The sequence below is a fragment of the Mauremys mutica genome, chromosome 5 (genome assembly GCF_020497125.1).
Source record: "Mauremys mutica isolate MM-2020 ecotype Southern chromosome 5, ASM2049712v1, whole genome shotgun sequence".
Lineage (NCBI taxonomy): Eukaryota > Metazoa > Chordata > Testudines > Geoemydidae > Mauremys > Mauremys mutica.
This window is the reverse complement of record NC_059076.1, coordinates 105,903,988-105,926,558: the sequence shown is the minus strand read 5'-3', so window position 1 is coordinate 105,926,558 and position 22,571 is coordinate 105,903,988. Positions and strand designations below refer to the sequence as shown.

The 22,571-nt window shown below is 41.6% G+C and overlaps 1 long non-coding RNA gene across 1 annotated transcript; it reads right to left on the bottom strand.

Annotated features, from left to right (window-relative positions):
• Positions 1-1,218: 1,218 nt before the first annotated feature.
• On the bottom strand, positions 1,219-22,425 carry LOC123371706. Its single transcript, XR_006579913.1, has 5 exons — positions 22,306-22,425; positions 10,305-10,429; positions 6,081-6,151; positions 3,301-3,375; positions 1,219-2,886 (listed from the first exon to the last, which is right to left on the bottom strand). It is a non-coding gene; the product is annotated as an uncharacterized LOC123371706 (long non-coding RNA).
• Between the last annotated feature and the right edge of the window lie 146 nt (positions 22,426-22,571).

Sequence of the window (22,571 nt, the reverse complement as noted above, 5' to 3'; positions counted from 1 at the left end):
TCAGGCAGCAGAGACCAAAAAACAAACAAACCCCAAATACTGTACAGTATTGTGTTAAACATAAACTACTAAGCAAATAAAGGGAAAGTTTAAAAAAAATGATCTGACAAGGTAAAAGGAAACTGTTTCTGTGCTTGTTTCATTTAAATTAAGATGGTTAAAAGCAGCATTTTTCTTCTGCACAGTAAAGTTGCAAAGCTGTATTAAGTCAATGCTCAGTTGTAAACTTTTGAAAGAACAGCCATAATGTTTTGTTAAGAGATACGAACATTTCAGAAGCAGCAAAGAAGATACTGAACATTTCAGAGTTAGGAACAAACTCCATTCTTGAGGTGTTCGTAATTCTGAAGTTCTACTATAGCCCTAAATAAGCAGATATCTGTGTTTTTGAAATGACACTGTTTCTCTAGAGGAGGAATTATGAAAATGTATATAGAATGAATAGAAATGCTTCAGAGTATTTTTTGAATCAATAAAAAGTATTTTTTACTTATTAAAACATTTCCCTGCAAAGCTGAATTGCTAGATGCAAGCAAAATTGAACATGAACAAAAGGAGTAATTTACCAGACTTGTTTCACTGTCTGAATGAAAAGATGCAAAAAGTAAACAGTGTGTGTGCACATATGTGTATGTCTTAATCTAAAGAATCCTTAGTAACACAGGTAAGGATTATCTTTAAATGTGATTTTTATCTTTAGTGCCCCTTTTCATTTGCATCTTTATAATGTGCTTCCACTTTGCAGTTTTACATAAAACAGCTGTTGAAAGGTGTTAATTTATTTCATATATCTTAATTCTAGGAATGTTTTGTTTCTACAATTTTTATGTATATTTTATAGTCCAAATTGTCAAATCTGGGTCTCTAAAGTTAGGCTTCTACATTTATATGTAGGCACCTAAACAAAAATTGACTGATTTTCAGAAGGTCTGAGCACTGTAGAGTTAAGAGGAGAGGCAATGGTAAAGACATTTTAAAATTGTAATAATCCATTGGAAAAGATGTAGTTGGACACTGATCAAATCATGCAAGCAACAAGATGGATTTAGCAATTCTTTAAAATTTCATATTTATAGCATAATCCTTCAGTGCAAGCAACTTAAAATTCTTGCCAAATCACTCTTTTAGCAGCTGAATAGACTATGAAAAAGGTGTCTCATTAATGCAGAATGTATGATTCTCAACATTTATTTTTTACTATGACAAAAGTACCAAAGTAAAAGAAGATTCCCAAGTAATACATGGTAGTCTGTGATACAAAAATAGGCAAAGTGGTGAAATATGTACGTACCAGATGGCTATGTTTGTCAAGTACCGATGAGAGTATGTCATAATTCCATTCTTCATTTCACTCTTTATTACATGACAGAGAGGCACCAAAACAGAATGCATGGGAACTCAGTGCCTTACTGAAGAAATCTGAAGGTTCATATGATATTAACAAGCAAGGCTGCTCCAATAATACTATGAAGAATATAGTATAAAAAGATAAACAGAGAAGCCCTTCCAGAGTATTTAATATTTCAAATCCAGTTCTTCAAAGACAAGAGCCAATGATCCTTCTGATACTCAGAAAATGCTTTCTTCTGTATAAGAAAAAGAGAGAGAGAGAATTCGTAATGGCATGTTCACTAATTCCTACTACCAGACTTCCTTTTTCCCCAGTAGCACTAGTTAATTTCTACAAAGCTAATATATCAAATGGTAGTTATGATTCAGACCACAGAAGATGAATAGCCATGCCAATCAGCTGCTATTTTCTGTTATTTTTGAGGGAGATAAACTTTCTGAGGAGACTTTTGGAAAAGGCGGTGATGACTGGACAAAACAAGAAACAAGCTAGAGGTTTTGGCAAAAGTATGGGAAAAGACAACGTCAAAAATGTATGTTGGAAATTATCAGATGTGTAATCACAAAGCCAACACTGAGGTTCTTACTGTATCGGAGGACACACAAATAAGAGGCTTTGAAAACAATACCCACCTCTTTGAAGAACAAGCTTCAGTAGAAAAGGGTCTCCTGGTGTTATATCTGATTTTCTTAGTAGTAACAGAGAAACATTTCAAAATGGAAAAGTCAGAACTATTCTAAACCTAAAGGGCTGAACAAATATTTGAGAAGTGATAGATTTTGCCACTCAGATTGTCTTCAATAAAACACAAGGTATATGACAGGGTAGGACGAGGTGGGAGAGGCTGTGTGTGAGAGAGAGTTCAGGGGTGGCAGTGGAAATTTTGTGCATCCACACGAGGTGGTAGAAATTTGAAGTTTGGCAGGGACATAGTTCCTAGGTCACAGATGTGCTTTTTGATGGTCCTGTGAAAAATGGCTCTGAACAAGTTATATAAGGTTCCGAACTGACGATTGTGCATATACCTGGCTTTTTTTCACGTAACACACTAATGATTTGCTAGTGTTCCATTGGCAATGCAAATGCTACCTATGTAAGAGGAGTAAAAATTCCCTTTTAAGCTGTCACCATTCTATTGCAGTTGCACTGCATTCCTAAGCAAGTGGAATGGAATTTCATTTTTAATTTGTAGGTGCATGTGAAATATGATCTGATGTGTGTGGAATGAAGGGGCTGCAAAGGAACTCTGCTTCCTTTCATATAATATACAAAGGTTCTTGTGGAATGAGACAAAGTAGTTGAGGGAATGAAGCTGTAGCACTCATGCCTTATTCATTCTAGAAGTTGAACTGTGTGTAATAAACGAAGCACATATGCACAGGAGTCTTCTCATTTCATCTAGGGTTTATGTACTGCACAGTGTACAAAGCATAAGGTCACAAACTTAGCAGTGAGGATAAATATATTGAACAGCTGTCTCATTCACTGAGCACTGTCTCTCAGAGTTAAGAATGTGCATTGAATTAGCAGGCATCCTGTGGAAGAAAAAGTATGTAATCATTTAATTAAAGACTGTATCAAAAGGCAAACACACAAGGGGCTGAATTAAAATCGTGGGGCATTTCTTGACCTATGAGTGCTTCACTTGGAAACCTTAATGTTATTTTCATGTTATGGGATTTCTGAATTGTTTGGTTTTTTGAAATGGATACATTACACTTTCTGCCAACAGAAATGAAAATCCTGATACCTATCTGAACTGGGGACTCTTATTTTTATAACAAGTATTGTATGCGGTATTTCATAAGGATAAGGTGGCATTACAGAAAACAGCATTATTTATGTCTAAGGTCCAAGAATTAGTTTTCCTTTCATTTTATAAAAATCCCTCACATAAAAAGGAGATAACTTGAAACTAGTTAGATGTTTAGAGAGCTGCCAGAATTTACCTCAAAGGAACCAAAAATCAGCAGCATTATTCATCCCTCTTCATCCATGTTGTAGGGAAAGAAAGCCTATACGATCTAGAGAGCAAAGCAGATCAGGAGACACATATAAATCAAGAGAAGTTGCTCCACCTCATGGGAATAAAACCTACTCTACTAGGGTAACTGCATCTTTATGCTGTGCTTGACATGAAGGGCATGTGAGCTGGATATAGAAAAATATCAGGCAATATGTTTGACAACCACTATAAGCTGGACATATTGCCTTCTTTGGGTAGAAATATTCTCTGAACTCTCTCAGAAGGCTGAAAGCTAGCTCCCCTCCCCCCCACACACAAAAATTGTGTTTTAATAGTATTTAAAGGAATAGTTTTATTTCCTCCATGGAATTACTGTAATCCTCACTGCTAATATTATCCCTCTAGTGATGATTTGCAGACATGTTTTGGAAAGAGAAAATTTATCTGTGCTTGTTAATTTCTTTTCTTGGAGAAAGCATTGTCCACTAATTTACCCCATCTGGAGAATTAGTTTTGGGTCATTGGATGCTTCATATAAAAAATTCCTAATTATATTCAGATTAGAACTTCTGATTCAGTTTACCAATACATACTAACCTACAGTATTAATGAATTACATCTCAGAGAAAAGTGAAAGTTCTGGGGAAAGTTATCAGTTTCTAAAAACACAAATGCAGATAAATTGAGAACTGGACATTTCCAAACCTTGACTTAAAAATGGTTTGTTTCCAGGTATTATTTAAGTGTATTAAATAGTGACAGTGTGTTTGCATTAAGATGAACTCATGAAGCACAGCTAATAGTGATGTAGGTTTTGGAAGGGTTAATGTACTAACCCTGTATGCCAAAACATTTTCACCTTTTTCAGGTCATTATGATTTCCAAGTATGGTTTGTACATAGTGTGTGTATTTTCAGATAAATGACTTTTCTTGATTTTGTCTGAAATACATGGAGTAATATTAATGGATGCTATATATGTATCTAAGCTGGTAGAAAAAAGTATGATATATGGTATTTAAGAAATGGTATGAGATTGATTATGTAATTAAAGAATGTGTCCAAATGCACCCACATGAGGGTCAGCGTTAAGGCTGCGCATAAATGTTGGTGTTTATGGCATTTTAGTGTATTTAGCCTTGCAGCTTTAACATAGCATGAATGTAGATCTTTTGCATTTCATATTCAAGGGTTTTCTTAATGAAAAAAGAAGGATGAGAGTGGGAAGGGACATAAACCTTCAAAGAAGTCCTCATGGCTTTGAATTTCTGTTGGTTTGTACTCAGGATGCTGCATAACAGTGTGGGGAAGGGAATGTTTATACAATGACACCAGTGCAAGCCTCTGCTCTTCAGAAGCACCTCAGGACTTTGTGACAATGGCTGGGCACAATTTTTCAACCAAAACTTTTTTCAGCCAAAAATGCAGATTTGGATTGACCAAAATATTTTGTGAATTTTAGAGAGCTGCCAAAACAAAGCTGTCAGAAACCAAACCAAACCAAAAAATTCTAAAAAAAATAAAACATTTCATTTGAGCAATTTTGAAGTTTAATATTTTGACTTTTTATTCAAAATGATTTTTCTCTTTGAACTTCAGTTCAATTTTATTTTTTTAAAAGGTTAAAAATATTCAAATAAAACAAAACATATTGTTTCAGGTTGAACTAAATGTTTCATGTGACCTGAAATTAATTAATTACTTTATGTATTTCTTTATTTCTTTATTTTACTTTTTTGGTTTACTGGATCATTTCCATTCCAGATCAACCCCAAACTATTTTTGTTAACGTTCTGGTTCAGCCACTGAACCAAAAAAAAAATCAGTTATTTACATAGCTCTATTTGTGATGTCTTAACACAGCCAATGCAGCTTCAGTTTTTGAGGTCTGATCTGAAAAATCTACACATAAAACTACAGTGATATCAGTGTTTCCATCTTGATGAAGGTATGAGCCAACTCTGCCTTGATTTAAATCACTGGCTCAGGGAAAGTAAACATTTCCACTATGTTTAGATTAGTAAACCACTCCCTCCAGCAGAGCCTGAAAGCTCCATTCCTGCTGCGGGTACCTTCTTTTTCAATTTCCTTTTAAATCAGCTTCTCTCTCTATAGAAAATATGCAGCCAAATATTCCTCCCCACTAAATAAGAATGGTAAAGTGCAAATAATTATTAAGATCTGTTAGTGCAGGAAGCGGGAATAGAATTTAGAGACTTCAAGCCTAATTCGCATTCCCTGAGGCTAAGGGAGAATTATGGAAAACAAGGCTTCTTCTTCCAGGCACCCACTATAATAATTACACAAGAAGATTCCTTTCAGGAATATTTTTGATAATACTATTTCTTTGTTTGGCAATGTCAAGATAGAAGCATCTTTTTTAAAAATGGAAGAAATAAGAAACTAGTTTATATTTTATGCATCTTAAGGTCTAGATCCATATAAAAAATTCACCACGTTTACTGTACCATCTGGTTGATTTGAAGGGGGAAGAGGAATTACTGAAACTAAGAAATCCAGTGAGACAACCTGTCTCAAAAACTAGCACAACTACTTTCTGAATTACTTGTGTTGTCACTCTAATGATGAGATTTGAAATAAGCTCTATTGTGATCAGAAATCTGATTTTTTTTATCTCAATCAGTGGGAAGTGTAAGAGGTTTTCTATATTCTGTATTCAATACAATCTTTCCCAACAAAATTTGTTACAACTTTAGTGCATCAGGAATAAAAAGAAAAAGAAAGTGACAGAGGAAACTCTCACCAAAGCAGCTGCTTCTGATCATTCATACTTAGCACACAAAGCTATTCATCTTCAAGAGGTTTTGGCACAACCTAGAAAACATTATAAAGCATTAGATACAGAAGCAGTTTAGTGACTTTGTCATATTTTATATTTTCTTCCTTCCTTTTCATTATCAGAGATATTTGTATTAATATGTAAACTATGTGGCCTGAAGCTATAAAGGGTAAGCAGCTCACCATCTGTTGGTGAACAGGGGAAGGAGTGGATCAGAACTCTAGAGGGAAAGGATCTTTCTGCCACCAACTTCTGGTGAACAGGAATAAGAATGGCCATGAGCTTGCTAAGCTGATTACCTAGAATGCCAGATAAACAGAAGCTCTATAGGGAAGGAACTCTCTACCACCACCTACTGGAGAACAGGGGGAAATATGACTACAGAGAGTATTCGTGTGCATAAGTTTTCCACTCAGAAAGCCTCCAAGTGACACTTTTGCATCTCAACAGAACTGTACATGATCTCCAAATTGGTGAGGTAATGAAGTCTATTGTTTTGCATTTCCCAGATGGCAGAACCATCATTCTCACAGGGTCCATCTGAAAGTTCTCTTCTGTTAAAATATATTTTAAAATTACTGTATTGTATTCAGTGTGCTCTGCCCGTTTTAAGAGCATTGTTGAAACTGAACTGAGAGTTAGCTCAGGTGGTGTTAGACCTACTTTCTTTGGGGAAGGGAAATGAAAGGTGCTGCAGGGGGTGAACGCAGCATTGTGGGGTGGAGTTAGGAGGACCAGGTGCAATTCTGCAGCTGTAATGCCTGTTGTTCCTATATTGCATGAGTGTGCAGTGAACCAGTACAGGCTCCAGGAAGATGATCTCACAGTGGTACTGCCAAGGCCTGTGGAGTGTCAACAGCTTTTTTGTGTGTGGACATGTGTGTCAGTCCTCAGTTGCAGTCAAAATACACTTAGCTTAACTGGGTGGAAAGGCTCAAAGGAGAATTCATCTCACTTTTGCATATCAGTGATCCTGGGGCTGGCAGGGTACCATCCTGACCACCATCATAATTTAGGACACCCTCAAGGATGCTGCAAATTATATCCGACAGCCAGGAATGTTCCAACAGCCAGTGATAGCTGGAGCACAGTGGTATTCTGGATGTAGCTCCTTTCTCTTACCTATACTCCTACCCCGGGGCCTCTGAGGGCAGTTCTGGGCCACCTAGCTACCTCAGGGGAGATCCACCAGGTTACTAGCTTCCTTGTGCTACCAAGCAGCATAAAGCAGATGGAATGGTGCCATGGACCTGGTACAAAGATTCACTGTGGGTCTTGAAACCTGCAATGACTTTTATTTCTAGTGTAAATAGTCTACTGGTGTATTCCTCTTCTTCTACTCCAATACCCACCCTCTGCCATATTCCTCTTCTCCTACTCCAATACCCACCCTCTGCCATATTCCTCTTCTCCTACTCCAATACCCACCCTCTGCCATATTCCTCTTCTCCTACTCCAATACCCACCCTCTGCCATATTCCTCTTCTTCTACTCCAATACCCACCCTCTGCCATATTCCTCTTCTCCTACTCCAATACCCACCCTCTGCCATATTCCTCTTCTCCTACTCCAATACCCACCCTCTGCCATATTCCTCTTCTCCTACTCCAATACCCACCCTCTGCCATATTCCTCTTCTCCTACTCCAATACCCACCCTCTGCCATATTCCTCTTCTCCTACTCCAATACCCACCCTCTGCCATATTCCTCTTCTCCTACTCCAATACCCACCCTCTGCCATATTTCTCTTCTCCTACTCCAATACCCACCCTCTGCCAGCCTCTTTCACTGTGTTGTACCTTTTGCCTCCTCCTCTTTGTTTCAGTCTCTTCCATTTTTTTGTTTGAGCCCCCCGCCCTTCTTTTTGTGTGTGTGTGAGGGGGGGCTGTCTTTGAGGATCCTCATTTAGTTCCTTCCCCACTTCTACATCCCACAACACTGTAACCCTCCCACTGATTGAGAATGGCTGGGACCTGGCTCCTTTCATAAACTGTCAATTACTAGTAGTTGAGTTGGCCAGAAGGAGTGTCTAGAGAGCAATGCTTCCCCTTACTGGGTAAGTGTACCCCCCAGAGTTCCTAGCCCCTGCTCATTCAGGGAATGAGGGACTCAAACAAGTTGTACAGTTTCACCTCCTTTTGTCACTCTTCTTTTTCCCCTGCTCTTTTGCTTCCTCCTACTCCCCAGGATTGCATCTGTGCTGCTATTTCTGAGCATAGCCCTTCCCAGATCCTAGCTACAGATTGAAACTGATGCAATTCTTGTCGATCTCAGTATAATCCCTTGTTGGGAAAGTGCTAGGTGGTAAAGGCCAGACACATATGTGATGCTTTGCCAGCTACAGTGTCTGGTGAGAATTTAAATATCATCACAGTACTCTCCCATCAGCAGTGGAGGACTGTACTGTGTATTTCCCCAGGAACAGCAGCAGAGTGAAATTGCTGAACCATCAGTTGCTTTCTGCTCTTACTGATTCTGGCTAAGCACTAAGAGTGGGAGCTGAGTTGTAATTCTCCAAGAGAGGTATTAATAAGACAATATGAGGGTACGTAATGAAGAAAATATGAGATTTAAACCCCTTTATAAACTGCACTGTCTTTAAATAGAATATTCTTCAAGTCTACTGCTAGGCACCAGAGGGTTTTAAAGTCTTGCAACCATATTCATTAACCACATTAAAATGAAAGAAGGTCTCATGATTTTATAAGACATTTTTAACACGTATAACCAGTTGGCTCTAGAATGCCTTTAAAATAGTATTTGGGAGTTTTTCTAAAGACTAGAGGGCTCTACTTAGAGACAGAAGAGAGGGAACAAGGCCTTCTCAAGAGGGAGCAGGATATCATAATCCAGTGGGCTTCTTGCCTTACTATAAATGTACAGCAAATCTGACAGGTTGGTTATCTCTCACATCCTTATTTAAAATGGAAATGTGTCCTGTTTTAGGCATCTATGCTTTTTCAATGTACAGACGTCTCAATTCTTGGTAAATCAACTGTGAGAGCAGGGTGTTTTTAGAAACTGTAGTTTTCAGTCAGCAACTGGAATCTGAGCATTTTACAAGGGGGTCAAGAGTAGCAATTGAAAAGCTTTTTTTCCTCAGAAAGAAGAAAGGATTGTTTTAAAGCAGTGTTTTGTGACTGGTTAGTCCCAGGTTTAATCTAGAAGTCAGAGTTTTTCTAGTCAGCAACTCAGGTCTCACAGAGAACCCGAGTTATGATTTGAATGGGACTACATGCATGGTCAATAAGCACTACTCACATGAGAAAAGGTTTGCAGGTTCAGAACTTTAACTTTCAACTTGCCTGAAGAAAAGTAAAGATGCTTTCACCCTTGAGTGGGCTCAAATGGAGGGTAGAGGCAGATTACCCCTACTTACTAGTTAAAAACAAAGCTGTTTATAATGAGTTACTGAGCATATATTAAAAGTATATATTCTAGTCAGACTCCAGTTGCTGAATGACTACAAACTGGAGAGCTCTAAAAGAAGACAATGAAGGAAGGTAAATGTATAGTCTAGACTCAGCTGCCCAGTCCCCACATTTGCAGTACCCAGGCCTCATCCCTCACCCTACTAAACAATCCTTAAAACCTGCAGCAAACTCTAGTACCCTACTATTTAATATCTCCCACACAGCACTCCCTCAACCTTCCACCCAGCATCTCTCCACCTTCAGCATTGCTCACCCCTCAGCATGGAGTATATTCCCAACAGCACCACACAGGTCCCCATGACCAAATCCTGCAGTTGCTACCCACCACCCTCCATCCATCAGCACCACAGTGCTGTTTCTTGCTGTTACCACATCCAGCAATGGATTGTTGGGTGCAGCCACAAAGAACAGTGACAGTGGAGTCAAGGCCAGCTCATTTTGGGAGAAGATTGAAAATCCGTGGGCCAGAGTGAAAAGTGCAATAGCTCCTCCATTCCAGTGTTCCTCTCCCACTCTTGTCTTTGTGCCTTTCTCAGTACAATACCCTTTGCTTGAAATTCACTTCATGCTCTGGTCTGCCACACCACCATCGTCATCTTCACACTCCCTCCTCCAAATCACACTTCTTCTGTGAAACCTATAAACCCTAGGCATTCCCCTTAAGAAACTGTATCGTACATTTAGTAAAAAGTGTATAAAACACCAAAACCCTTGGGAACGTCTATGTCACCTATTAAAGCTCATTGGATTTACCTTTATCTTCTGTTTTCCCCTCCTCCAGTCCTTGTATCCAAAATTGCATCTCAGTTTAGATTTTTATACCCTTTAGGGCAGGGATCCTGTCTTTCATCCGTCTATTAAGCACTATGGATTGTAAGCTAAATAAATAATTACAAACACAAAAATACATTAAAAGATGCCCAGTCATCCATAATTCTGGTATTTCTTTTGAGTGATTGACTTTGCAATAATAATGTTCTTTTAACATAGTTTTATGTGGAAGCGCCTAGGTTTTTTTTTAAACATACTGAAAAAACAGAAATTCTATCATATGTCATCGTATTGATATCCATGTTTATCATCAACAGTGCTGGAAACTTTAGATCCACCACACAGATCTCTGCTATTTGAACTAATTGAGTACCTGACAGTAATAGTGGGTCATCATCCAAATGGAGAGCAGCACTTTTCCAGTGGGTTTCACAAATGTTTGCTGACAGACAAGAAATGGTGAAATTAAGGAATTGTTGGTTTCATTCCAGACTGTGGAGGTCAGTGAGCTCTAGTGGGCAGAGTCTTCTGTCTGTTCCTCCCACCATAACCTCTTTTGCCCCCTCCCTTCCAAACTGTTCTTGTCCCGGTCTCTCTTCTCCTGATTTCTGGTCCCAGAAATATTCTTGAACCCTACCCGGTGCCAGTCACCACCTCACAGGTTTCTCATGCCCAGTAAGTCCTAGTCTCTCATCACATTCCCATTTCCTATTTACATGCCCAGCCATCCCCAATTTCCCCCCTCCTGGCTTCAATATATCTCTTTCCCCCTCCGTAGCCTCCAGACATCTCCCCTCACCTGTTTCCCTCCCTCCACTGGCTTTCAGTCCCAACCTCCATCACTGGGCTCCTTGTTTTCCCCTTCCCCAGCTACTTCACCCTTTATCCAATCACTCCCAGTTCTTTCCCTGCACACTGGCTCCTCAAGTTCTTCCCCCGTCCCCTAGTTCTTATTCAGTCTCCTCACCCAGTCTCATTCTCCCCCCAGGCTCCACATCCAACCTGTCTCCCCCCATGTGTGACTTCCAATCCCCCGTTTCCAGTTCCCAGTCTTAGGGTACGTCTACACTACAAGACTGACCCGGGGCAGCATACACCTCCCAGACTGACCCTGGTGCCTAGTGACTGCAGTCTGTGTGTGTCCTGCTGTTGATCCTGCCCCCAAGTCTGTACCCTGGTAATGGAGGCTGTCCTATGCAATTAAAAAACCCCTCCCCCCCCTTCACACAAAGTCTTCTGACAAGAAAAACGTGACGGAAACAGTGAATAACAACAAACTACTTTTAATACTCAACTACACAGTGGGGGGATGAAACTTGGATTTGGGACTGGGTGATCCAGGAAGGGAAGCACTTCTCAAAATTTATGGCATGACAGCTGTGTGGTACATGAGCGCTCTGCTGGGGTGCAGTGACAGTTTTCACGGCCCCTAGCGCCCCTCCTTCTTGTTACTTTGGGTGAGGGGGGGACAGGACTTTGTGGCGGGGGATGGCGGTTGCAGATACAGTGCAGGGGGGCTCTCTCCTCCTGCCTGCGGTCCTGCAGAACATCTACAAGGCGCTGGAGCGTGTCCGTTTGCTCCCTCATTAGCCCAAGCAGCGTTTGAGTCGCCTGCTGGTCTTCCTGCCGCCACCTGTCCTCCCGTTCGCTGTGTGAGCACTGGTGCTGATATAGGGTCTCCCTCCACTGTCTCTGCTCGGCCGCCTCGGCTCTGGAGCAGGCCATCAGTTCCGAGAACATGTCGTCCCTAGTCTTTTTCTTTTGCCGCCTAATCTGCGCCAGCCTCTGTGAGGGGGATGCCGGGGCAGTTCGTGAAAGAGCCGCAGCTGTGTGATGGGAAAAAGGAAGTGATTTCCTTGAAAAGATACATGTTTGCGAACACTGAACACAGTCTACTCAGTTTCTGTGAACAAGACCATACAGGGCACCTAGTCTCACGAGCTCTCAGGACAAGTTCGAGATTTCGGAATACGCTTTCATTGGCTGCGGTCTTGCACAGGAGATCGGACAAGCGGGGCGGTACAGCTGAATCCGTGTAGCAGCCAGGCCTGGTAAGCCCTACACTATAGGCTGCTTAACAGTTAATGGATAGCTGTGCCCTCCCGCTGAAGGCAATCTGGAAAGCATAAAGTCTGACCCTGTTCCAGCCCCTCGCGGCTGTGCCCGGGAAAGATCACTGTATGCTTTTCCTCTACGGCCTCCAACACGTGGCTGTTAAACGAAGGTCATTGCTATGCAAAGTAAAAGTCAAGCATTCACAATAGTAACAGTACACTAATTGCCCTAATTAGACGCAGCAGTCGCCGAACGAGATTACCCTGAGGCGAGTCACTCGGAGAGAGAGAGAGAGGATGCTGCGAGAATCCCTGCACAGACCAGGACCGTATGCTGCCATGCTGGTGGAGGCAATGATTCCGCTGTACGTTAGGATGGACTGGCGCGGAAGAGTGTGCTTCCACGGAGCACCAAATAAGGCACCTCTCCCCAGGAACCTCCTGCGGAGGCTTTTCGAGCACCTCTACAAGAGCTTCATGGAAGTGTCCCAAGAGGATTTCTGTTCCATCCCTATATGTGTGGACCTTCTTTTTATATAGTTTTATATGGAAAACTTTTTATATAGTTTTCATATAGTTTTCATTCCTGTTTTTTAAAAAATAAATGTTTCCATGTTTATAGCACTTACCGACTGATCCTTCCCCTGATTCTGAGTCCGGGTTAACGGCCGGGGAGGGTTGGTAGGGGATCTCTGTGAGGGTGATGAAGAGATCCTGGCTGTCGGGGAAAGCGGTATTGTAAGCGCTGTCGCCTGCGTCGTCCTCCACAAACCCTTCCTCATCTTCCACATTGGCGAACATCGCCGAGGAACTGCCCGTCGACACTATGCCATCCTCAGAGTCCACGGTCACTGGTGGGGCAGTGGTGGCAGACCCACCTAGAATGGCATGCAGTGCCTCGTAGAAGCGGCATGTCTGGGGCTGGGCTCCGGAGCGTCCGTTTGCCGCTCTGACTTTTTGGTAGCCTTGTCTCAGGTCCTTGATTTTCACGCGGCACTGCGTTGTATCCCGGCTGTATCCTCTGAGTGCCATGGCTTTGGAGACCTTCTCGTAGGTCTTTGCATTCCGTTTGTTGGAGCGCAGCTCCGGAAGCACAGACTCATCACCCCACACAGCGATCAGATCCAGGACTTCCCAGTCTGTCCATGCTGGGGACCTCTTTCTATTCTGGGATTGCATGGACTCCTCTGCTGGAGAGCTCTGCATCGTTGCAGGTGCTGCTGAGCTCGCCCCGATGTCCAACCAGGACATCAGATTCAAAGTGCCCAGACAGGAAAAGGAATTCAAATTTTCCCGGGTCATTTCCTGTGTGGCTGGTCAGAGAATCCAAGCTTGGACTGCTGTCCAGAGCATCAACAGAGTGGTGCACTGTGGGATAGCTCCTGGAGCTACTAAGTTCGATTTGCATCCACACCTAGCCTAATTCGAGATAGCCATGTCGAATTTAGCGCTACTCCCCTCGTCGGGGTGGAGTACCGAATTCGAACTAAAGAGCCCTCAAGGTCGAATTAAACGGCTTCCTGGTGTGGACGGTTGAGCGGTTAATCCGAATTAACGCTGCTAAATTCGATTTAAAGTCCTAGTGTAGACCAGGCCTTAGTGTCCTTGTCCAACCAGTCTCAGTCTCCTCACCCACAACTCCCAGCTCCAGTTTCCTTATCCCCCACAACCAGCCTCTGTCCTAGTCTCATCCCCCAGACTCCTTGTCCCAACCTACTCTTCCCATTTCCTCCTCCCCGTCTTTTGTCCCCTCGTCATTCAGATCAGGAAATTAGGCAGCTTCCTCCTCTGTGCTGCCTGAGCCCAACTGAGGGAGGGGATGGGGGGGGTGTCATTGAGTGTACAGGAGAGATAGGCTCCCTTCTCACAGTTTAGGTCCCTGGACCCAACCCTGCCTGCAACATGTCAGAACTATAATTGCAGAGAAAGTCCTTACCAGCTCCGGAATGGGCTGACCCACTGTGGATAGAATCTTTGGGGAATATAGCTACTAAAATCTAAGACTTCTCTACAGAGCATGTGTAAACTGAGATTTTTCAAAGACTTATAAATTTGTCACGTTTGGATGGATTTTCAAGACACACCCTTTTATGCTAAATAATTGAGAATGGAACCTCCTTCTCTCACTCACACAATTGTGTCTTGGACTAATTTCCATCTTGGTTCTTCTCTTGCCTTAGCATGAAAACCTGTGCATCTTCTCTGTGCATTCAGCCTCATCCTTTCTGCTAGTGACCCCTCCCTCCTTGTTTTAGTTGATCCTTGCCATTTTGGATAATTCTGTCCTCCTTAAATGCCACAGCTATGCATCTTTCTCTCCTCCCTTCCCTTCTGTTTCAACCTACCTAATTATTGACATTCTCTAGAGATATTACTTCCCTTTTGCCAAGACCCCTCTTCTTTTGATCCTGAAGTTGCCCTCTGTCTACCTACCATCTCTCTCACACTCCTTCTCTGCTTGTGAAGCACTTAGTTGTGAAAGTAATGGATACTGCATACGGTAGGTAGCTACTCTCAGTGAATGCACATCTTGGGTCTTAGTCAATGGACAATGATGCTACCAGGGCAATGGGCTGGCTTTATAAAGGCATCCTTGAAGCAAATAAATGTCATCCCAATAGAAAAATCATAAAGTAATGTTTATACTCCAAATGATTTAATTTTATTTATTTTATTAAAATTAACTTCATTTATTGTTTTCAGGTTTGTGATTGTGATCGTCCTGCAAGCTTTGTCTATCATTCAGTCACTGTGGGCCTGGTGCAAAGCCCATTGAAGTTAATGGAAAGACTCCCACTGACTTGCATGGGCTTTGAATCAGACCCCAAATCCTTACGTATCAACTAGCTGCTGCGATCTTCCTATTTTATTACATTGCATGTCTCCTTTCTTCATGATCTTACAATGCAAAGAGAGGTGTACACCTTTGGTTGCTCTGTGTGTTCTTGAAAGCACATGGATTGCAGTTATGTCCTGCCTGGTCCTGGACGATTTTTAATTTGTTGAAGAGCAGCTCACACAATGAACACACAGGAAGATATGTCGGCCTTCTATCAGAAGAAGAAAAATGTGTAAACTTATCAGTAAGTATCTCTCTTCCTCTGGATATATTGTAGGTCGTAAACACTATGTACAGTATTTATTACTGTTGAAGTGTGCTATAAAAGTAACTGAGGGATGAGTCCCAGAAAATTTGGAAATAAGTTAATAGAGAGTTAAACCAGATATTTTAAAGTGTGTGCACTGTGCAGGGGAAAGAGGGAAGGAGGAATGGAGGTAGTAGGGGACTCATTCGAGGATTTTTTTGTACATTTACAATCCACTCAGCATAAGGGGCAATGTATAACTCCCCCATGGGCCTACCCTTTTGGCTCTGACCCATAATAATCCCGCAATTGGAATTTTGATAGCAGGGGGATAGGGTGACCAGATGTCCTGATTTTATAGGGACAATCGTGCTTTTGGGGTCTTTTTTCTTATATAGGCTCCTATTATCCCCCACCCCCTGTCCCGATTTTTCACATTTGCTGTCTGGTCACCCTACAAGGGGAACACCTCCCAGAGCTGCAGGGGCAGCAGCCTTGAGCCTCCTTCTTTCCCAAGAGCAGCAACAGTGACCCTCTCACCCTCATGGAGAGGCAAAAGTGGCAGTCAGGGAGTCCAGTACTTACCTCAGTAACCAGAGTGAATCTATTTGGGTGAGTGGGATGGGCCTGCTGCACTTTTTTCTTGACATACACAGAATCCTATTTCAGGGTGCTATTGGCAGGGCCCCTCACTACTTCTGGGTGTAGTTTATACCCAACTGAGATGAATGGGGGAGTTCACCCCTCAGAGCTATTGTATCTATTGTCTGCAGACTTGGGCAGATGTCACTACATCATTTACACTGAGACCATTTTTTCAAACTTTTCTTCTTAACCACAATGGCTAGAAATTTACTTCATTTCAAATTAAAGCTGAGGTTCTGATCAAATCACTTGGGAACTTTGGGTCCCAGGCATAGGTTTATGCTTTAATCAGGCCTTGAATAGGGGCAGAACCAGGGTCCCTCACACTCCCTGCCCCCCTCTCTCTCTCTTGTGTCCTTGCATACCTGTTAATAGCCAGTGCCATCAGGTGAGTTGCCCTTGCTCTCCCTATTGTTTGCAGTCACATTCTGATTAGGGCCAAACACAGGAGTAAGGTCAGGACCTTACTCTCCCTTATTCCACTGCATGGCTAAATAAGGGTTGTGACAATCTAGTCCTTAATGGTTCTAATATTGGAGTTCCCATATGAACAGTGAAGCAGAATATAGGGTTATAAGACACATAGTAAAGTAGTTTTGATCACTGAAGACCGCAGCCAAGCTGTCTAAGAAGCAATTAACAATTTGGCCTTACTTGAACTTTTTTCTCTTGTTGTCATATTTGCTTTCTTAATTTACAGCAAGAAAAGTATGTTTATATTTCCCTTATTTCAGGAGAAGAGCAATAATTATTTTTGACAGGTGAACTACAATATTTTTGTAAAGAGAAAGCGAAGGGAGACCCCTAAAGTTCCCAAATAAGTAAGGGAAAAATAGGTGTAGGCCTAAAAATAAAATAAGAGCACAGCCAATAACACATATTGAAGAGACCATTCACAGGAGAGTGGAGTCCAGCAAACATAGTACTGTATATAAACTGGCTGTCTGTAACAGCATTAGAATTTTAAAATCAAAGCCCCCCTTTCCCCCCTCTCTGTAGAGATGCTATCTTTTTGGGGATATTTTTTCTTCTATCCAACAGGCAACAGACACAGTGGATTCAGGCAGACATGCCAAATCTTTTGCTGCCATCCTGAATTATATTGATCGTAAATTAAGCACCGCATGGGATACAACAGGACATCAGACAAGAAGTTTTATGATATGCCAGTCTAATTTGAAACAAACAAAGAAAAACTTTCACTCACAGCAAAACTATTTGCAGCCTCTCAAGAAGACAATAAAATTATGGAATACAAAACTGAAAGCCTTGGGCATACATTAGGTTGAGAAGCCCTGCAGCGGGAGTAGAGACAAATGATCTTACAGTGTTTGTGTTCGATTCTGGATGTAAAAGATAGCTGGTAGAAATGTCACTTGAGAATAACGTTATTGCAATAAGACTGGAATAATCATAGTAACGTCTTCTGTTTCCCCTCAGGTTTCCTGGTGCAGGCCTTTTCTTTGTGCACAGAGCTCTTCTGAACCCCAATTTGCTCTGAACCTTCCTTGGACTGACCCTCTTTGCACTGTTGGCCTTTCCAACTGTTCATCAATTAAAGAGGAAAAGTCTCCTAGATGCTTCCTCACTAAATTCTCCATCCTGCTCCCTATTTTTTTTCTTTATGAGGCAGCTTGTTCTATCCCCATTCACTCTTCTACATACTAGACTGGCACTGCTAGTCTTCCACATGGGAGCCACAAGGAACAACTGCACTCTAACATTTTCTGCCATGCTAAGAAATGTTATTGGTTCTAGTGGCATTCTCCATTTAAGGATAGGAAATATTTCTCAAACCAGTAGAAACTTTAAAAATATTTTTTTAAATCAATTGTGACCATTATATATATATATATTTTTAGTGGAATAAAGATCTCCAAAGAGAGATCTTAAAGAGAACACACGATATATTAAGCAAGCATAGCAGTGGAAGACAGTGTGGGCTAATGGATAGAACAGTGGAGTGACACAGGAGATCTGGGTTTCATTCCCTGCTTTGCCTCTGGCTTTCTGGGTGACCTTGGGCAAATCACTTCAGTTCTGTCTTTCTCATGGGCATAATGATACTTACCTCCTTTGTAAAATGCTTTGAAATCTACTGATGAAAATGATGTCTAATTTCTAGATATTATTATAATTACTAATTTACAAGAAGATCCATGCCAAAAATTAGGATCTGGACCCCCAGTATGAAGATCATCTTAATACTTTCAGACATTAGTGGTATGGTCACAGGCAGAAAACTTCAAAATATTGCCTGGAAAAAAAAAACAGTTCCTCCTCCCTTCAGACAAACTCCCCTTGCCTTGCTCACCCCAAGAAGTCCCAATGAAGTTAATGGGCAGGGCCTTACCAAATTCACGGCTATGAAAAATGTGTCATGGACTGTGAAATCTGGTCTCCCCCAATGAAATCTGATCTTTAGTGTGCTTTTATCCTATACTATACAGTTTTCACAGGGGAGACCAGTGTTTCTCAAACTAGGGGTCCTGCCCAAAAGGGAGTTGCAGGGAGGTTACAAGATTATTTTAGTGAGGTCATGGTATTGCCTTCTGCACTGCCTTCAGAGCTTGGCAGCCGGAGACCAGCGACTGTTGGCTGGGCGCCCAGCTCTGAAAGCAGTGCCCCACTAGCAGCAGCACAGAAGTAAGGATCACATCCTTACTCCTGCACTGCCGCTGGCTCTGCCTTCAGAGCTGGACTCCCGGCCAACAGCCACCACTCTCTAGCTGCCCAGCTCTGAAGGCAGTACTGCCGTCAGCAGCAGCACAGAAGTAAGGGTACCAGTACCTCCCCTCCCCCTCCCCAATAACTTTGTGACCCCCCCACAACTCCTTTTTGGGTCAGGACCCCTACAATTACAACACCATGACATTTCAGATTTAAATAGCTGAAATCATGAAATTTCCTATTTTTAAAATCCTATAAAATCCATGTTAAATTGACCAAAATGGACCATGAATTTGGTAGGGCCCTATTAATGGGACTTCATATGTGGGTCAGTCATGCAATATTTTGCCCATAATATACCTTTTGTATTTGGCATCATTTTTTAGGGAAACATAGAATCCTAAACTCAAACCTCAATGAGCAAGTGAAAGAAGTGAATTGATTTTTAAACATTTGAAAATGCATTTGTAATTGATATGTTTGCACCTGTAGTATGTTACAATTTGTGATCTTACACAATTATTTATTTTGTCATTTACAAAAGCTTTGTTAGATAATCCTGGATTCTGAGACAGCACGGGAAAATCATCAGAGTGTATCTGACTTTAAAAAAATTCAGAGTGCTCTGCTGTTGTTTTACTCCAATATGTTTAGGATACTGATGCACATTTCTGTCACCTACTTAAAAAAATATTCCAAATGTTGAATAGTGCTAGTAAATTGAATGGTTATTAGTTCTTGTGAAAATCCACATTCTAAAAAAATTGACAATGAAAAGCATAATATATCTACTTACAAATAAGGAAACTCCTTTGACTGCTATAAATGCCATGCAAATCATTATAAGATGATCAAGTAATTTTGAAACTTTAATATTCATTTCTGACTGATAAGATCAGTATCATAGCAACATACGATAGATTATTTCATCAAAGGACCTACATTATCTAAGTTCTTTCCAAAAATGACAGCAACACTGTGAAGTATTCCTATGGTAGTGGTATTAGCATATATGCAAACTGTCCCCATTTATTATTTTTATGAAAAAATTACCTTTTTTCATTCTGTTTCTCCAAAATTATATTTTAGTCTCTGGTATTTTATTTGAATCCTACTTTGTTTATCTCCTTGATATGTCCTTATGCTTTATTTCATATGTAGAGTACTAATAATTCTGAAATCTCTTCCAGTTTTGACATGGAGATACTTATAGGTTTGCATCACTCTGATTTGTCCTCTTCAATGTCCTTTTCCTATAACCTATTTTGGATTTCCAGGAATGGAAATGTAGTTTAATTACAAATAAGAATATAAAATTATGGGCCAAATTCAGCCCTTGCAACTCCAGTGAAGTCAATGGGGTGCATAAGAAGTGTAAATCAAGGCAAAATCTGGCCCACTACGTAAACCCATTTACAGTAAAAAAAAAAAAAAAAAAAAAGCTTTTACTAATGGCCTTGAGATTTTAAAGTAAATCTACCTATATCTCTTGCAGCCTAGCTAAACAAATTAGACCTCCTTTTTTTCAAATAGGCAAAGTTCACTGTCTCTCTATGGATGATATTTTAAAACCAATACTATATGGAAAGATTTTTATTTAGAAAATTATCTTCAGGCTAAATCACTGTGATTTGTAAAGAATAATAATATGAACTGTCAAAATCTTGCTAAACACAAATAGACTGGGAAACCACATTTTGCTAAATGTTATTCTAAATCTCAAAGCAACCTCTATAAATCTGAAATTCAGAAAGGGCAATGGGATCATCCCTGGATGAAAACCATTTTTTATTCCTTTTAATAAGACAAGTTCAAATGTTGTCCCAGGGATGTAAAGTTTTAATTAAACACTTACACAGTTTAACTACAGCTACCTATTCCCTATTGCAAACAGCCAACAATTATTGTTCTATCTAGTAATATTTTTTTAACCCTAGTCTTTCCAGAGTATAACATACAATGGTAGAGAATTGTCTGATTTAAACAAGCTGCTTTATGTTTGGCTAGTGCCCAATTAAATAGCCAAGAAAGCAAGCAATTATAAGCTGTTTAAAAGGAAATCACTGGTTTCCTTATTTAAATTCTTAAGTTTTTACTGTCCATCACAAAGGCTATTATTGCAATGAATAATTTAATCACTTCGGTCTATTACATGTCACTATACTGCAAACATGGTTTCAAGGCTGTGAAAGACACTGGCAAGTATCAGCATTTGTTCCAACCCAACCCAACTATGCTCCTAGTATATTCACTTTAACAAACTAAGGAAGCTTTGGAAGGGGGAGAGGGTGTTGAAGGAAGGGAGGTGGGAGACCAGGACAAAAATGAAAAAAAAAATCAGCAAGACACTTTTAAAAGATGAAAGGTCAACACAGATTTGGTGCCGTTGTGGTGTCATTTCATCTGTTTGTCCCTTGGTGGAGTTCTTGAGTCAGTTTCTCCTTTCCCGTCAAACTGCTTTAACTGCTTTATATTTTTCCCTAGAATTGGCTATCATGTTTACTGTATTTAACCTTTTCCTTATATTATTGTGACTATGCCACCTCCTTTCAGTGAAAACCCACCTGAGATTCTGCCTTCAGGACCTACTTTATTTTCCGGGTACTGCCCCCCCCCTTTATTTGGTCTCTTTTCTTCGAGACTGGACTCCATTACTGATCCTAAATGCTATTTTCCAGTGTGACATCGACATTCCCGAACTGCAAAAAAACAAATTGTGCTGGGGGGGAGGAGGAGGAAAATAGCCAACTCCAGCGGAGAGTTGGTAGGCACGAAAGATGAAATCGGGCTCCGCCGAGAAATTGCAATAAGCTAAAGATTCATTATATTTGCATATTTACCAAAGGACTTTAACTATTCTAATCAACAGATACAATTACACAATCTGTAAGCTACCGCAGAGGGAACCCTGGAGCTACAGGGGAGAGGAGAGAAAAGCCCAGTGATGGCTTTAAAGGGATTTCCCGTGCATAATAAAGGCTAGAAATGTCAGATGGACGTTAGTCCCCACACAAGCTCCCTTCTCGACAGTATGATGAGATGTTCCCTTTAAAGACACAAGCTCTCAGTTGCTTCTTTGAGTGCGGTCGCCAGCCTCTTGGGCTATTTTATTAATTGCAGCCCATGACACATGCGATCCCACTTCCCTAGACTCAACCCCCAAATGTGTCGCGGCGGGGGGGCTCCCTCGCTCATCAGTCTTGGCCAAAGGGGCAAATCTCCACCGCCTGAACTAGCCGGCTCGGTCCTGCGGAGAGTGAGGCAGTGGCCACAACAAGTGGTGGGGACCTAACGCTACCGAGCTGGGGTACGAGACGGGGAGCGGAAGCAAGGGGCTCCGATTCCTTCTCCCCCCAGACAAACGGGCAGCACACACAACGTGGACCCGACTTCCTTCTCCTCGCCGCGTACCCAGGGCACGACGCCCAAAGGCAGCGCTGCCCATCCACCATGCAGAGCACGTCAGATCCATTTCCCACGCCGGCCGCCCGCCTAGGGGAGAGAAGGGTGGGGGGGGGGGGCTGTTACCTCCGCTCCGAAAGAGGAACCAATCCGCTGTGAAGGACGCTGCGCTCCCGAGCAGGCAGGCATTGCACACTCGGAGACATTGCACGTGAAGGGGGAGGAGAGAGCGTGGGGGGATAATACACCCGGGGGGGGGGGTGCGCGCGCGCGCATGGGGCAGGTTGCACAGGGCAAGAGAAAGAACCCGCTTATTCGTTTGAAACAGGCTCCCCAGCAAACCAGACCGCGGTAGCAGTGTGCCCATGAGACACGATGCTGTGGGAGGGAGA